This window comes from Silene latifolia, chromosome 2, assembly GCF_048544455.1.
Source record: "Silene latifolia isolate original U9 population chromosome 2, ASM4854445v1, whole genome shotgun sequence".
Taxonomy (NCBI): domain Eukaryota; kingdom Viridiplantae; phylum Streptophyta; class Magnoliopsida; order Caryophyllales; family Caryophyllaceae; genus Silene; species Silene latifolia.
This window is the reverse complement of record NC_133527.1, coordinates 7,145,990-7,154,510: the sequence shown is the minus strand read 5'-3', so window position 1 is coordinate 7,154,510 and position 8,521 is coordinate 7,145,990. Positions and strand designations below refer to the sequence as shown.

Below are 8,521 nucleotides of genomic sequence, written 5' to 3'. Positions count from 1 at the left end.
GAAGAGGTCATGAGAAGGTCATCCTAGAGAGTGATTGTATCACTGTTATTGAAGCGTTAAAAAAGGATTCCACAAGAAGAAGCGTTAGTTTTTTCTTTAGTCTTAGATGATATTTTATCTTTACGTTCTGCGTTTGTTTCCATTTCATGATCTTATACTAGTCGCACGAACAATGGTGTGGCGCATGCTTTAGCTCATATTTCTCCTAGAGTAGTTGGTCGGTTTGTGTGGTCGGATGATTTACCTTCGATTGCAAACAGTTCTGTGACACCCTCATTTATTGCGGAAAAGTAAACACGTAATTCTACAGAAAAACTGACAGGATATGTTTGTAATTGGTTCAACTAATTAAAACCTGTCATTTTTAAAACTTTTCTAAACCATTCACAAACATTTCCAGAAGGAGGATGCCAACACCTGCAAATGCTAACAGACTAATTTACATAACTATGCTAAAGCTGCGAGAATAAAGTGTACAAACCAAAGAAAAAGAGGGAGACATATGTCCCTAAAATGTATGTGACACAAAAAGGGTTTAAGGGTCACAATGAAATAAAACCAGTCTAGGTCCCAAGGTTACTTTGCTCGCTAGCTCGTCCATGTACCCCATATATGCATCACCTACCTGTCATTCGCATTTTATACAAATACGAAAGCCACAGTCAGTGGGGAGTAACTCCGAGTTCTCCCAGCCACGAAATGTCATAATTAATATAACATGTAAACATAAGAATATGAATACGAATCACACAATGCCTTAGCATATAGATGCTAGACAATCGTGCTTATCATGTGAACAACAATATAACAACACATAGTCCTAGCATGTGAAAACTAGACCGACTCATACTACACTATCATGTGAATCACATAACATCCAGGAATCCAAACTCTATCAACCATAGCCGGCTTGCATCTCACCTTCTATGATTCATAGAATCACCATACAAGAAAGGGCAATATATCAAAGACAGGCATAAGTTCTTAGCACCGTCAATAGTCACTTTGTAACTCGAGTCTATACCACGAGGTAGGGAAGGTAATCGAAACGGTATCTTGGCTCAGCGGTTACTATTAAGAAAACATGGCCAAGAGACAACACAACCCTAGCCTAAAATCTGCACAGACCTAGACATGCGGATACACACCACCGCACCCAAGACCCACAACTTTTTTAAAACAAAGTGAAGTGAGTACCCTAAGGACACCACCGAAGGGTTGGCTAGTACTTAAGCTGACCCCATACTATCAAAATAAGTACCTGAGGTCATGCCCCAACTTGGATATAAATCCACTAGTCAGGAACACAAAGGCTATCAAGCAGTGAACATATACTCGTCAGAGACTATAAAGACCTATCTATGATGAAGGCCGAAATACTCACCTAGGACCTAGTCCCGCCTAGTCCCAGACTTGAATACTTTAGCCCACACCACACACGACTCACCACACAAGTCAATTAAGACACCCACTTAACCTTAAGAGGGCAAAACGTCCTACTTACCAACATAAAATCTAATATTCTATCATGTGAAAGGCTATATAAATGTCTAATCAAAGAGATAAACCAAAGAATCCTCAATACCAATTTCCAATTCTAACAATATTAACCAAATTAAAGGCTTCGGGGAATCTAGGGCCGTTTTTACAATATAAGAAGCTACTTAAATCAACTAATTACACATGTGAGATAAAAATATAATGAATGGCCTAAAACAAGAAAAAGGCCGACTATCTAATTCATTCAAAATTTCATCCAACCAAATTTTTACCCGCAACCCCACCCGCGACAGTGCACGGGTCAAATTGCGGTGACCAATCACTCAATTAATCGACATCGCATCAGTCAAAGGGACTAAGGCTCGGTTTTGGCACAATCAACAAAACATTACAATTATCGCTATAAAATTCATTTGAGCCTATTAATTACAATTTCATTTTGTAAACTATCCTAACATGTGATAACTATTAATATGAGCACAATTTTACCATCCTTATTATCTTTACTACTAACATTATTCATTCACCTAAACACTTTTCAAACAACAGGCACACATTAACTACTAATGTGACATTAATTCGTCGAGTAACTCGGAATAGTTACCTTACGCTAGCAAAGAGACAAGTAATAAACTTGAGAAAGCTTCTAAAACCCAAAATTACTCTTCATCTTCAACCACATATGAGTCACCTAAAATAATTATGTGAAAGGACGATATTAACGAATTATCGTTATATAAAATATGAGACGAAAATTAATTTAATTATATTTTAAATAAACCTAACTAGCGTCAAAACAATATATAGATACGGCCCAAAGGTTATTATGGCAACCTCAAACTCGGCTTAAAGGCCCATAATTCAGTACTGTTAACAATTCAAATATAATACAAACTATAATTTGATCTTAAATCACTGGAAGCGCATCTCTTAGATTCTCTAAGACAATCGTATACTGAAACTTAAATTAATAACTATGCTTATGATTGTTGTACCATCATTATCCTAAAATAGGAGGTTAACTAAATAGATCAAGTCTTATTCTTTATCTAACTTTGCCATGTCAACATACTAAACCCACAAACACTTATTATTCCAACTCCTTCTAATTCCATAATATAATATACTATCTCGACCCAATAATTAACAAATGCTCAACTCAACTCACTACTCCGTCTAACTCATTACTCCGTCTCAAAATATAATACTCCATAGTAACAAGATTTCCATCTCAATTTCAATATCGATATTGTCAAAGGATCAAAGAACCGTGTTCAACACTTAGAGTAGAATTCTAAGCTACTCACTCACGAGTCAAAGTCAGAGAGATCGACGACAAAACACAATACAAAAATTCATAATCCAAATCTTAACTTAGTGCCTTTAAACGTGTATGACATATGCACAATAATCTCTTATACCTCACCTACAAAACACAATCTCCCACACTGTCAATTGTTACACCAAATTTGGTAATTCACGTAAAATCCTTTATTGATTACCATAATCGTATAACCTTAGCTTCTCTTTGAACCTATTGGAACACGACCACCACTCGACTACCCATAGCCACCCTTCTTACAGTTAGACACAATACAATCGCAGTTAAAATCCCAAATAGCATCCCAAAACAATCCCTACATGTCAGTATACACCGTCTTAAATATACCACTTACTAGCTAGCATCCCAAATGATCCCTAGAGGTCAGTAAACACCGTCTCAATCATCTCCACATATCAGTATACACCGTCTCAACTATACAACTGACTAATTAACATCCATAAGGATCCTTATATATAATTATACACCGTCTCAAATATAAAACAGACTAACCAGCCATCCGAAATAAACATATTTTATAAGTAATATCGAGTAACCTATCATTGTTACCTTTTTCCGATTGAACTAATCATTTATGACTAACAAATCTTCTACCAACCCGTCTATTTTAGTACGTACAACCGTCTTATAATAAATAAAGCTGAAAAATATAAATGGGTTTGTAAAAATACATAACGAAAATGAATTTTACTTACATCGGAATGACGAGAATGACGAGAGGAGCGCTATGGAACAAAAATAGTTGAAAACGGATGTGAAATGAATCGTCGGTATCCATTAAAAATAGAAACGTTGAAAAGGAGAAAAAAAGAACATAAAAGAAGGTAGAAGAAGAAGAGTAGACGTGAGGGGATGAAAATGAGGCAAAGAGCCCTTGACCTGCTATTTATTATACGTACGTTTCTTCGTCGTTAAGAAACTTCGATCGTTATTAAAACCGTTTGAGTTAAATTTAACCGGTTTAAGAAAGAGTCTCAGTAATAAAACGGAATCAATAATAAATAAATTTAATAAGTGAAAATAAAATAAACTTAGCCAGCTAACGGAAATAATAGGAATTCGATTCGAATCGGAGTTATTAACGATTTTTACGAAACTAACGGATATTAATAAAAATTGCTAATTTAGTGAAATAAGCTCAAAATAGCTAATTGGACGGTTTTGTTCCCAAAATCCATCTCGGGTTCACTTAAAACAACTTTCATAAAGACTTGTAAAGAAACAGAAATTATTAAATAAATAAACTCGAACTAACTTCAATAAACTCGAACTAACTTTAAATAAACTTATTAATGATTATTAAAATTAACGTATCGAATTATGATGAAATTAATTAATTAGCTAAGCATATATATATATATAAATCGTTAAATGATGTAATTAAATTCAAAATAGCAATTAAAAGAATTTTATCCAACTTAATAAAATACGGGGTGTTACAATCACCCCATCTCTTAAAAAGTTTCGTCCTCGAAACTTGAAAGTATAAATGAAAGGTTATAAAAATAAAACTGGAATTGAAATCGGTAACTAAAACATTTAAAAGGTCACTTATCGTAAGAATTAAAATTCTTTCAAAAGTTTCAAATAAATATTTCCGACAGAACCAGATTCTCATCAAAGGAACGGAAGTGCTCTCGTTGCGCATTCAAGAACATCACGTTCCAAATAAAAGATAAGGTCAAAAAGCAAATCATTTGTATAAATCGAAAATCAAAATACTTTCGAAAACATTAATGAAGAGTTTTCAAAAGTATAAGTCTCATTCATGGAACGAAATTGCTCTTGTTGTGCACACAAGAACGCTAACCTTCCAAGTCAAAGACAAATTCAAAACCGAAAATCACTCGTCGACAAGAGTAGAACAAGTTATTAAACGTTTCTAATAACGAGTTCTAACATCCGATCAACGTTAAAATCAAAAGAAAAGGTAATCTTCTCAAATGTTCTTTTGCAAAAAGCCAAAGTAGAAATAAAGGTTTCACCTTTAAACTAAAAGGGGAGTTAAATTCCGGAAATATAATATTAAACTTTGACAAAGAAGTCATAAATAGATCAAGGTTAATAGAAATTGGATAAAATTTAAAGAAATTTCGGGTCTAGTAATTAAAATTACGATAAATGAGTTTATATTCAAGGAAGGAATAGGGAACTAAATCAAATTTTTCATTTTCAAGTCTTCAAAAATAGGTTAGGTTTTGTAAGTGACATAAACTTTTAAGAATGAATCAAACCGGTAGCTTGAAAGTTTAGAAGTTGTACAAAAAGGAAAGTAACTTAGATAGCATAAAAACAAAGTATGTTAAGAGAGCTCAAACTTAAGCCACAAGAGAGCTATAATGACTTTCATAGGGTAAAAATTGAAGTCAAAATTACAAGGATGTCAAAGATAGAGTTTCACAAGATACGAGTGTCAAACTTAAAGGAGGAGCAAAATGAAGCGAGGAAAGGAGGTATGAACGGTAACGCTCATGATCAAGGAGAAAGGGAAATTAGACAACAAGGAAATGTCAGATACTCAAATCTCAAACAACAATGTCATAAGGTAACATCAATTTATGTATGGCTATCAACATCCTAAAGGTATCTCTTTCCAAAATCACATCATAAACCTTACTCCGTGTTTACTCCTAAGGTAACAACACTCAACCTAAGTCCTTCCAATATCACAACTTCTCAAAACCGGGGTTATAGGTTAACCAGAAACAACTCCACAAGCCAAATTATCCAACCAAGGTTAACATCCCACAAAAGAAAAAGAACTATCTAAAAGGCGTTAAGGGAGGATTAGCAAGGGTGAAAGGACACGTTGGGAGGATACAAATGTAACTTCCTAGGAAGAAGAAAAGAGGGTTTAGTCGAAGGATAGGCATCGAGAGATTAAGAATAAGACGAGATACAAAAAGAACGAGAAACATCTTCAAGGAAGTAGAAGCACTCTTCAAAGGTTGAACACATCTTCAATCCTCAGCAATAGGCACTATAACTTGATCTTCTTAAAATATAAGTGTCCTTTCAATGGAACGAAGATACTCTTGGCGATCACTCAAGAACATTAATATTCCAATTCAAAGACATAAAAATACATTTTTACACCAACAAATGATAAAACTAATTATCAGACGTCTCCAATAACAAGCTTTAACACTAATTGACGTTAAAACCAGTGAAAAACATTAAAATATTTTCAAAACCTTTAGTTCAAATTTTTTTTATAATAAGGGTAATAACTCCATTAACTATAAATAAGTTCACGGTCATTGATCTAAGAACGCAACAATTATTAAATGACAATCAACAAACATGTTAGTACCTAACAAAGAGCAAACACAAAGAGACTACAACATAAGATCCTAAATCTACCCATCCTACCCATCTCTCAAGTTTATTATTTTAAGGTCAAGTTATTTATATTGGGGTGCACAAACGTGCGTCGGGAGCAAATATGCTCTAATACCAACTGTGACACCCTCATTTATTGCGGAAAAGTAAACACGTAATTCTACAGAAAAACTGACAGAATATGTTTGTAATTGGTTCAACTAATTAAAACCTGTCATTTTTAAAACTTTTCTAAACCATTCACAAACATTTCCAGAAGGAGGATGCCAACACCTGCAAATGCTAACAGACTAATTTACATAACTATGCTAAAGCTGCGAGAATAAAGTGTACAAACCAAAGAAAAAGAGGGAGACATATGTCCCTAAAATGTATGTGACACAAAAAGGGTTTAAGGGTCACAATGAAATAAAACCAGTCTAGGTCCCAAGGTTACTTTGCTCGCTAGCTCGTCCATGTACCCCATATATGCATCACCTACCTGTCATTCGCATTTTATACAAATACGAAAGCCACCGTCAGTGGGGAGTAACTCCGAGTTCTCCCAGCCACGAAATGTCATAATTAATATAACATGTAAACATAAGAATATGAATACGAATCACACAATGCCTTAGCATATAGATGCTAGACAATCGTGCTTATCATGTGAACAACAATATAACAACACATAGTCCTAGCATGTGAAAACTAGACCGACTCATACTACACTATCATGTGAATCACATAACATCCAGGAATCCAAACTCTATCAACCATAGCCGGCTTGCATCTCACCTTCTATGATTCATAGAATCACCATACAAGAAAGGACAATATATCAAAGACAGGCATAAGTTCTTAGCACCGTCAATAGTCACTTTGTAACTCGAGTCTATACCACGAGGTAGGGAAGGTAATCGAACCGGTATCTTGGCTCGTGGTTACTATTAAGAAAACATGGCCAAGAGACAACACAACCCTAGCCTAAAATCTGCGCAGACCTAGACATGCGGATACACACCACCGCACCCAAGACCCACAACTTTTTTTAAAACAAAGTGAAGTGAGTACCCTAAGGACACCACCGAAGGGTTGGCTAGTACTTAAGCTGACCCCATACTATCAAAATAAGTACCTGAGGTCATGCCCCAACTTGGATATAAATCCACTAGTCAGGAACACAAAGGCTATCAAGCAGTGAACATATACTCGTCAGAGACTATAAAGACCTATCTATGATGAAGGCCGAAATACTCACCTAGGACCTAGTCCCACTAGTCCAGACTTGAATACTTTAGCCCACACCACACACGACTCACCACACAAGTCAATTAAGACACCCACTTAACCTTAAGAGGGCAAAACGTCCTACTTACCAACATAAAATCTAATATTCTATCATGTGAAAGGCTATATAAATGTCTAATCAATAGATAAACCAAAGAATCCTCAATACCAATTTCCAATTCTAACAATATTAACCAAATTAAAGGCTTCGGGGAATCTAGGGCCGTTTTTACAATATAAGAAGCTACTTAAATCAACTAATTACACATGTGAGATAAAAATATAATGAATGGCCTAAAACAAGAAAAAGGCCGACTATCTAATTCATTCAAAATTTCATCCAACCGAATTTTTACCCGCAACCCCTGACCTGCGACAGTACGGGTCAAATTGCGGTGACCAATCACTCAATTAATCGACATCGCATCAGTCAAAGGGACTAAGGCTCAGTTTTCGGCACAATCAACAAAACATTACAATTATCGCTATAAAATTCATTTGAGCCTATTAATTACAATTTCATTTTGTAAACTATCCTAACATGTGATAACTATTAATATGAGCACAATTTTACCATCCTTATTATCTTTACTACTAACATTATTCATTCACCTAAACACTTTTCAAACAACAGGCACACATTAACTACTAATGTGACATTAATTCGTCGAGTAACTCGGAATAGTTACCTTACGCTAGCAAAGAGACAAGTAATAAACTTGAGAAAGCTTCTAAAACCCAAAATTACTCTTCATCTTCAACCACATATGAGTCACCTAAAATAATTATGTGAAAGGACGATATTAACGAATTATCGTTATATAAAATATGAGACGAAAATTAATTTAATTATATTTTAAATAAACCTAACTAGCGTCAAAACAATATATAGATACGGCCCAAAGGTTATTATGGCAACCTCAAACTCGGCTTAAAGGCCCATAATTCAAGATCGTTAACAATTCAAATATAATACAAACTATAATTTGATCTTAAATCACTGGAAGCGCATCTCTTAGATTCTCTAAGACAATCGATATCTTGAAACTTAAATTAATAACTATGCTT

At 34.7% G+C, this 8,521-nt stretch overlaps 2 long non-coding RNA genes across 2 annotated transcripts; both read right to left on the bottom strand.

The window, feature by feature from the left end:
* Window positions 1-302: 302 nt before the first annotated feature.
* On the bottom strand, window positions 303-2,192 carry LOC141628096 (uncharacterized). Its single transcript, XR_012537094.1, has 2 exons — window positions 2,105-2,192; window positions 303-625 (listed from the first exon to the last, which is right to left on the bottom strand). It is a non-coding gene; the product is annotated as an uncharacterized LOC141628096 (long non-coding RNA).
* Window positions 2,193-6,366: 4,174 nt separating this feature from the next.
* On the bottom strand, window positions 6,367-8,230 carry LOC141628091 (uncharacterized). The gene is made up of 2 exons (XR_012537093.1): window positions 8,143-8,230; window positions 6,367-6,665 (listed from the first exon to the last, which is right to left on the bottom strand). It is a non-coding gene; the product is annotated as an uncharacterized LOC141628091 (long non-coding RNA).
* Between the last annotated feature and the right edge of the window lie 291 nt (window positions 8,231-8,521).